Raw genomic sequence first — 9,959 nt, forward strand, 5'->3', positions numbered from 1 at the left:
TTGTTGCTTTAAAATACATTTTAGGATCTGGTAGGATAACTATCTTTAGTGGTCTTTTTTTAAAAAAAATTTAGCTATTTTTGCATACTCAGTCTTTCAAAGAACTTTAGAATTGATTTATCTAGTTGTGAAACAATATCTGCTAATGTTTATATTATAATCGAGGTAAATCTGTGAAATGATTTAGGAAGAGTTTACGTCTTTAGTGTATTTAAGTGTATCTATTCAGAAACATGACCTATCTGCATATAGTAGCCTTTTACTTGATTCTTATTATTTACTTAATTTTTAATTGACAAATAAAAATTATATATATTTTTGGTATACAACATGATGTTTTGAAAAATGTATATATTGTGGCACGGTTAAATCAAGCTAGTTAACACGTGCATTACCTCACATACTTATCATTTATTTGTGGTGAGAACACTTAAAATCTATTCTCTTAGCAATTTTCAAGTATACAATACATTGTTATTGACTATAGCCACCATGTTGAACAATAGATCTTAAACTTACTTCTCCTGTCTAACTGAAATTTTATACCATTTGACCAACATCTCTTCAATACCCTCCCCCAATGCCCACATACAGCCCCCAGTAGAATGGTGATTCTACTCTCTGCTTCTACGAGTTCAAAATTTTTAGGTTCCACGTACAAAGGAGAGCATGCAGTATTTGTCTTTCTATTTGCTTGGCTTACTTCACTTAGCATAATGTCCTCTAGGTTTTCCCTTCATCCATGCTGTTGCAAATGACTGTATATCCTTCTTTTTAAGGGATGAATAGTATTCCATTGTGCATATATGTACCACATTTTCTCTTTCTATTCATCCACTGATGGACACTTAGGTTAATTCCACATCTCAGCTATTTTGAATAATTCTGCAATGAACATAGGAGTGCAGATATATCTTTGATATACTTATTTCATATCCTTTGGATATACAACCATTATTGGGATTGCTAGATTTTATGGTAGTTCTAGTTTTAATTTTTTGAAGAACCTCCATATGGTTCCTCAATGGTTTGCCTCCTTCATATGGTTTTCCATAATGAAAGTACTCATTTATACTCCCACAAACAGTGTACAAGGGTTTGTTTTCCTCTGTAATCTCACCAATACTTATCTTGTTTTTGTTTTGTTTTGATAATAGCCATTCTAATTGGGGTGAATTGATACCTCATTGTAGTTTTAATTTGCATTTCCCTGATAATTGGTAATGTTGAGCATTTTTTCCTATACCTGGTGGCCATTTATATGTCTTCTTTTGAGAAATGTCTATTCAGGTCCTTTGCCCATTTTTGACTTTGGTTATTTCTTTTCCTTCTAGTGAGTTGCTCGAGTTCCTTAAATATTTTGGGTATTAACCCCTTATCAGATGTGTGATTTGGACATATTTTCTTCCATTCCATAGGTTGTCTCTTCACTCTATTGATTGGATCGTTTTTTGTGCAGAAGTTTTATAGTTTTATAGTGATTTTTTTGATGGGGGTGAGTTTGGAAGAAGGGTGAGAAAAATTGGAGACCAACGTTTTGCTGTCTATCCTGCTATACCTTTTTATCTCAGAATGAAAAAGAAATTAAGAAAAATGTTTAAAAGAATTCACCATGTGATTTCTTTAAACTACAATAACCATAACAAAGAGAAAGTAGATACTTTTGAGATTTTAGGAAATAACTGAATTTATGGCGAATGATGTTTAGACAGCTGTGAGAGGACTCTATTGGGTTGCTGAATTTAAATATATGCAGTATATGAAAATGTTGGAGAACTATGTAGATTCAAGAGGGAAATATCAACAAACAATCCAAACTACTTCATGTTTTTATGTCATAAATTTGTAAACATTGTCAAAGAAATTGATGAGAACAGGTGAGTCCCCCGCCCACCCATAGCTGAGACCTCCTTTCAGGAGCTGTTTCTACACAGCCCCACATATGGCAAATGGAAACCACAGCTGGAACAGGCTTTTGTGAGGGCATTTGAACCATTTGCTTGGTATATGCATAGACTGTACATGGCAGGAAGCAAGAGGAATTTGGTTTTATTGCATTTTGTCAGTGGTGCTGACATGCAATGTACAGTAAAAGAGCACAGAAATAGTTATGTCAAATTGAGCTGTAGGCAATGGATTTGGAACAATTAGTTATACTTCAGGGTAATTGCTGCTTTCTCTACTTGCTTTTTCTCCCTGTGTCTGCTTTTTTCTCTCCATGCTGTTGTTGGGCATTTCCTACACAGAAGGCAATTAATAATGGAAGTCGTGGTTAATACAAATAGCTTGGTAAATGATAGGCTAGTGGTTTATTAAATCTAGTCCTATTTTTTGATTCTCAAATAGCAGTAACTAGAAGCAATGGGACAAATAATTTACAAATCTGATGAGTTTATAAATTCATTGATCCATCAAACATTTATTGAGTGCCTGTTATGTTTCAGGCACTGTGTTAAATGTGATAGGAAAAACTAATGGGAACATCAGACATAACAGTGTCTGGCGTACAATGAGAAATGAAGTAATCCTCAGCACTATAACCATTGCTGATGCCAAGAAAATGGAAATATAAATCTTTCATATTAATGTAGCTTTCTAAATAAATAATAGTTTGATTCTGAGAAGTAGAAATTAAGACAAATATTGATTTTAAAAAGTAAAGTATAAGATAGTTTGGTCTGATTTGCTTAGTTAAATAAAATTCTGCAACAACTGATCCAGAAATTCTAAACCCAATGCAGACAGAATTTTCATCAATCCTCTTTTTCTACTCCAGAATGTTATTTTGCCCATTATACTTCACTCATGAGCTGGCACGGCTGAATACTTATAACCATATCTCATTTTAGGTGTTTATTTTTTAGAGAAACTGCTTATAGCTGCATGGTGCTTGAGGTTTTAGGGTTTCAAAATGTTGACTTTCTGTAATCTTGCTAAGTGTTTGGAAAGAATAGAAAGCTCTCTGCTTGCACACTGGAGTGGGACTCCATTTAGGTTTGAGATCCTTTCCATTTGGTCATTTGAATAGAACTGTGGTTATTACATAAGATTACCATACCCCCCCAAAAAACCCCACTTTATCTCTAAAGCACAATAAAATGTAAGGCACTTTAAGCCTTCTGGAAGGTCAGAGATTTATCCAATAGCTTCAGTTCTCCAGAATACTTACCTTTGAATCCCAAAGCTAGTAAGAAAGAATTGTAAAGGCCAGGACTTGTTATTATAAAGCCCAGGCATAAAAATCATGAACTTAGCACAAGGGGGTGAGGGTGTCACACTATGAATCTGTTTGCTTCTTTTTAATACATACTTCCTAATAAGCTTGGTTAACTGGTTGAGATGTAGCAAACTGGGCAGGAAAAGAGGACTATTGGAGGCAGGTTAGGTGACATTTGACAGGCTGACAGTAAGGAGGAGAAAGAGAAACATGGAGGGAGACAGAGTGCTGTATTATAGCACAGCACAATGACCATGGTTTATAATGATGACATTGAGTCCCTGAGAAAAGGTTAAATTATGTTCTATGTCCTTTAAGATGACAGAGAACTGAATAGTACAATTTCCCTCCATGTGGTTCAAATTTTGTGACAGAGTCAAAAAAATGAGGCATTTCTATAAATACTTACATATGTATAAATAATTATGAATTGCTCTTAGAGATGATGTATTTCATCAGTTACTTATAATTAGATAAAGTCAAATATTTCCAGCCCTGATTTTGTGATACCCTCACCATATTTGCAGTTATGTCAAGATGTGTCTTATCAGGGGATGGGGGAAGAAAAGAAAAAAAAAGAAAAAAAAAAAGAAATAAAAAGAGGTGTCTTATTACCAGTAAACAATAAACAACCATAAGGATTTCTCATTCACCATGGCATACTATGTGTCTATCACAGTGCCAGGCACAAATTGGGCACTCAAATGTTTTGTTGAATATACATACACACACACGTGTGTGTTTGTGTGTGTGTGTGTATCATAGGACAAAAGTAAATTTTATAAAATCAAAGATTTTAGTACCTTTTTAAAGGTCAATATAGAGTCAGCCATTGCTCTACACCAAACAAGTATCAGTGGCATGCAACAGTGAGCATTACATTTGCTCACATGTCTGTGGGTGTCAGGTGATCCACTCTGGGCTCAGCGGGATGGCTCTTAGCTGCAGATTGGGTCTGGGTCTACTCTATGTGTTTTAGACTAGTCAGTTAATCAGAACATGTTTTTCTCACACTTATAGTAGAGGTGCAAGAAACCAAGCAAAAATATGAGGTCCTTCTTAAGGCTCAGGTTTGAAACTGGTACACTGTCTCTTCTACCCATATTCCATTTGACAAATCAAGTCACATTGTCAAGCCCAAAGTAAGTGGGTAGAGAGGTACACTTTGCCATAAGTGAAAGGAACTGTAAACTCACATGGCAAAGTAATGAGTATAAGCAGAAGTGATGAGAAATCATCAAAAATAGGTTAACAAGGCTTGAGGTCATGCACATGTGATTACTCTTGTGGGACAAATAATTGGGTCTTTTTCTTTGTTTTCAACAATAATCTCACAGGCCTGGCTGGGGAAAGAAATTGAAACCACGTTTTCCAATGCATACCTAGGACAATACCCATTACCCTGCTATGGGGTGCTGTGATACTGAGATATGAGTGGACTGCACTCCCCATAGCTTTTTTCCCACACTGCTTGACTGAGTGGAGCACCACCTTCTCTGGTCACAGGTCCACAGATGGCACCATTTTGAGAGTTTAATGCTAGGCTGTGCTCTGCTCTCAGGCCAAGTTTGAGCTGACATGGCAGCAGTTACCACCTGGCCAGGGAGGAATAGGAAAGACAAAGCTCTCTTGAGCACACCTAGGACCATATTCACTGCCCTTCTTTGGGCAGCCATGGAACTGTAGATTAGCCTGTCCAACCCACCACAGTTAACAGCCGTGCCAGTACAGATCCTTTTGGTCCCAGGGCATTGTTCTAACACTGCTACTGCCATCACCCACATCACACCAGCTGACCAAGGGCCCGAGAACCTGCCCACACACCTGGCCCATTCCTCCCACTATTAGCTTCTGAGCAAGCCACCTAGAGGTCCAAAAATTGGCCTTCCAGGACCAACTAACACCAGTACCAGCATGAGCTGCTCAGTGGCCTAAAACAGGCACACTCAGCCACCACCAGGGTCTGAAGACAGGCTCAGTTGGCATCCACATCCCCAGCAAAACTTCACCATAGTCTCAACTAATAACCATTCCGTAAGCCACCAAGGAAATCACAGATACCACTGACCCTGCGTACTGCTGAAGAAATTATATAAAGACCACACAACTACAGGCATCCCAAACCGAAGGCAAAATATCCTACTGAACCAAAACCACATGCATATCTTCAAGAAAAACTTTTCCTCTATGAATGCAATTTGAAAAAATTGGAAGAAGTGACTACTACCCCAGATACACAGATATCAATGGAAGGACACAGGAGACATGAAAAAGCAAGGAAATATGACACCATCAAAGGACCACAACAATTATCTAGCAACAAATTCCAGTCACAAAAACTCCTCGAAATATCAGACAAAGAATTCAAAATATTGATTTTAAAGAAGCTCAATGAGATGCAAAAGAAATCTGAAAACAAATACAGAGAAATCAGAAAATCAGTTTAGGATATGAATGAGAAATTTACCAAGGAAATAGATATCCTAAAAAAAAATGGAAATTCTGAAACTGAAAAACTCATTAAAGTAAATACAACGTACAGTTGAAAGCTTCAATGATAGACTAGACCAAGTAGAAGAATCAACCTCGGAACTTGAAGTCAGGTGTTTTGAAATAATCCAGACAAAAATAAATAAAAAATAATAAAAAAGAATCAACAAAGCCTTCAAGACAGCTGGGACTACATATAGTGACCAGACTTACAAATTATTGTTATTCCTGAAGGGGAACAGAGATCAAAAAGTTTAGAGAATCTATTTAAGGAAATAATTGATAAAACTTCCCAACTCTAGCAAAAAATTTAGACATCTAGATACAGGAGGCCCAGTGTTCCCCAGGCAAATACATTGCAAAAAGGACTTCACCATGGCACATTATATTCAGAATATCTAAAGTCAAAGTGAAAGAAATATTTTAAAATTAGCAAGAGAAAAGTATCTAGCCACCTATAAAGGAAACCCCATCAGACAAAGAGCGGACCTCTCAACAGAAACCTTAGAGGCTAAAAGAGAATGAGATGGCATTTTCCAAGTGCTAAAAGAAAAAAAATGGTCAGTCATGAATTTTATATCCTGCCAGAATAAGTTTCATAGATGAAGGAGAAATAAAGTCTTTCACAGACAATCAAACGCTGAGAGAATTCATCACCAGTAGAGGGGCCCTACGGGAAATGCTCCAAAGTGTCTTAAACATGAAAACAAAAGGTCAATATTCACCATCAAAGAAACACATGAAAATATAAAACTCACAGGTCTTATAAAACAATCACACAAAAGAGGAAGAGAAAGGAATTAAATGGCAACATGAAAGAAGTTCATCAAACCACAAAGATAGGGAAAAAGAAAGAAATAAAGAATTTATAAAACAATTAGAAAACAATTAACAATATGACAGGAATAAAGCTTCACATATCAATATTAACCTTGAATGTAAATGACCTAAGTGCTCCATTCAAAAGATATAGCTTGGCAGAATAGATTTTAAAAAATCAAACTATATGCTGCTAATAAGAAACTCACCTTACCTATAAAGACACATATAGACTGAAAATAAAGGGGTAGAAAAAGATATTCCATGCAAATAGAAACCAAAATCATGCAGGAGTTGTACTTATATAAAGCAGACTTTAAATCAAAAACAGTAAAAAAAAGACAAATAAGGTTATTATATACAGGAGTAAATTGAGTAATAGGATATAACAATCCTAAATATATATGCACCCAACATCAGAGCTCACATACTCACAAAACAATGATTACTAGACCTAAAGAAAGAGATAGACAGCAATACAATAACAGTGGGGGACTTTAACACCCCCCTCACATCATTAGACAGATAATTGAGTCAGAAAATCAACAAAGAAACATTGGAATTAAATTGGACTTTATACCAAATGGACTTAACAGACAATTACAGAACATTCTACCTAACAACTACAGAATATACATTCTTTTCAACAGCACATGGAACATTTTGCAACATAGTCCACATGTTAGACCACAAAACAATTATTAACAAATTTAAAAAAATCAAAATCATATCAAGTATCATCTCAGACCCTAGTAGAATAATGCTGAAAATGAATACAAAGAGGAACTTCAGAAACTATGCAACATAGAAATTAAACAACATGCTCCTGAATGATCACTGGATTGATGAAGAAATTAACACAGAAATTAAAAAAAATTTTGAAACAGATGAAAATGAAAATACAACATATCAAAGCCTGTGTGATACAGAAAAAAACACTGATAAGAAGCAAGTTTACAGCATTAAATGCCTAGATCAAAAAAAGTAGAAAGATCACAAATTAACAACCTAACATTGTACCTCAAGGAATTACAAAAACAAAAATAAACCAAACCCGAAGTAAGCAGAAGTAAAGAAATAACAAAGATCAAAGCAGCACTAAATGGAATAGAGACCAAAAACAAAAAAATACAAAGGATCAATGAAACATAAAGTTTTTTTCTATGAAAAGGTAAACAAAATCAACAAACTATTAGCTAAACTAACCAAGAAAAGAAGAGAGAAGATCCAAATAACCAGAATCAGAAATTAAAAAGGAGACATTACAACTGATATGTTGCAAATATAAAAGATCATCAGAGACTATCATGAACTTGGATAAATGGATAAATTTTGGGAAACATACAGCCTCCTGAGATGGAACCAGGCAGAAATAGAACTCCTGAACAGAACTATAACAAGTAGCAGGATTGAATCAGTAATAAAAAATCTCCCCCTGAAAAAAGCCCAGGACCACATGGATTCACAGCGAAATTCTACTAAACATACAAAGACCTAATACCCATCCTCCTGAAACTGTTCCAAAAAATTGAGGAGGAGGGAATTCTTCCCAACTCATTTGATGAGACCAGTATCACCCTGATACCAAAACCAGACAGGGACACAACAAAAAAATAAAACAACAGACCAATATCCCTGATGAACATAGACACAAAAAACCCTCAATAGATTACTAACAAATTGAATCCAACAGCACACCAAAAAGAAAATACACATTGGTCAGGTGGGTTTTATATCAGGGATGAAAAGGTGGTTCAACATATGCAAATCAATAAATGTCATACATCACATAAGCAGAATTAAGGACCAAAACCATATGATCATCTCAATAGATGCACAAAAAGCATTCAATAAAATTCAACATCTTTTCATGTTAGAAATCTTCAACAAACTAGGTGTTAAAGGAACATACTTCAAAATAATAAAGGCCATATGTGACAATCCCACAGCCAACATCATACTTAACAGAGAAAAGTTGAAAGCATTCCCCCTAAGCACTGGAACAAGACAAGGATGACCACTTTCACCATTCTTATTCAACATAATACTAGAAGTCCTTGTAAGAGCAATCAGGCAAGAAAAATAAATTTTATTAATAATAAAAGGCATCCAAACTGGAAAAAAGGAAGTCAAGGTATCCCTGTTCACTGATGATACGATCTTATATCTAGAAAACTTTAAGGACTTCACCAAAAAACCTCTTAGATTTGATAAATTAATTCAGTAAAGTTTCAAGATACAACACCAACATACAGAAATCAGTAGCATTTCTATACATCAATAACAATCTGAGAACCAAATTGAGAGAGCAATCCCATTTACAATAGCTACAAAAATTAAAATACCTAGGAATGTATTTAACCAAGGAGGTGAAAGATCAAGTATAAAACACTGATAAAAAAAAATGTAGATGACACAAACAAATGGAAAAACATCCCATGCTCATGGATTGGAAGAATTAATATTGTTAAAATGACCATACTGCTTAAAGCAATTTACAGGTTTAATGCAATCCTTATTAAAATACCAATATCATTTTTCATAGAATTAGAAAAACTATTCTAAAGTTCATATGGAAGAAAAAAGGAGCCTGAATAGCCAAAGCATTCTTGATCAAAAAGAAAAAGCTGGATACATCACATTTCCTGATTTGAAATTATACTACATGGTGATAGTAACCAAAAAGCATGGTACTGGTGTAAAAATAGACATATAGATCTATAGAACAGAATTGAGAATCCAGAAATAAAGCCACATACTTACAGCCAACTGATCTTTGACAAAGTTGACAACAGCATACACTGGGGAAAGGACAACCTTTTCAATAAACAGTACTGGGAAAATTGGATTGCTATATGCAGAAGAATAAAACTGGTCCCTTGTCTCTCACAATATATAAAAATCAACTCAATATAGATTAAAAACTTAAATGTAAGAACCTGAAACTATTAAAATACTAGAAGTAAATCTAGGGGAAACTCTTCTTGACATTGGCCTCGGCAAAGAATTCATGACCAAGACCTCAAAATCACAGGCAACAAAAACAAAAATAAACAAATGGTACTTGATTAAATTAAAAATGTTCTGCACAGCAAAAGAAATAATCAATAGAGTGAACAGACAACCTATAGAAAATATTTGCATATTATACAGATGACAGGGCACTAATATCCAGCATTTACAATGAACTCAAGAAACTCAACAACAACAATGAAACAATTAGCCCCATTAAAAGTGGGCTAAGGATGTGAATAGAAATTTTTCAAAAGAAGGTAAACAAATGGCCAACAGGCATATGAAAAAGTGTTCAACATCACTAATTATCAGAGAAATGCAAATTAAAAGCACAATGAGATATCATCTTACAGCAATCAGAATGGTTATTATTAAAAAGACAAAAAATAGCTGATGTTGATGAGGATAGGGAGAAAAG

The sequence above is a fragment of the Propithecus coquereli genome, unplaced genomic scaffold (genome assembly GCF_000956105.1).
Source record: "Propithecus coquereli isolate 6110/MARCELLA unplaced genomic scaffold, Pcoq_1.0 Scaffold422, whole genome shotgun sequence".
Taxonomy (NCBI): domain Eukaryota; kingdom Metazoa; phylum Chordata; class Mammalia; order Primates; family Indriidae; genus Propithecus; species Propithecus coquereli.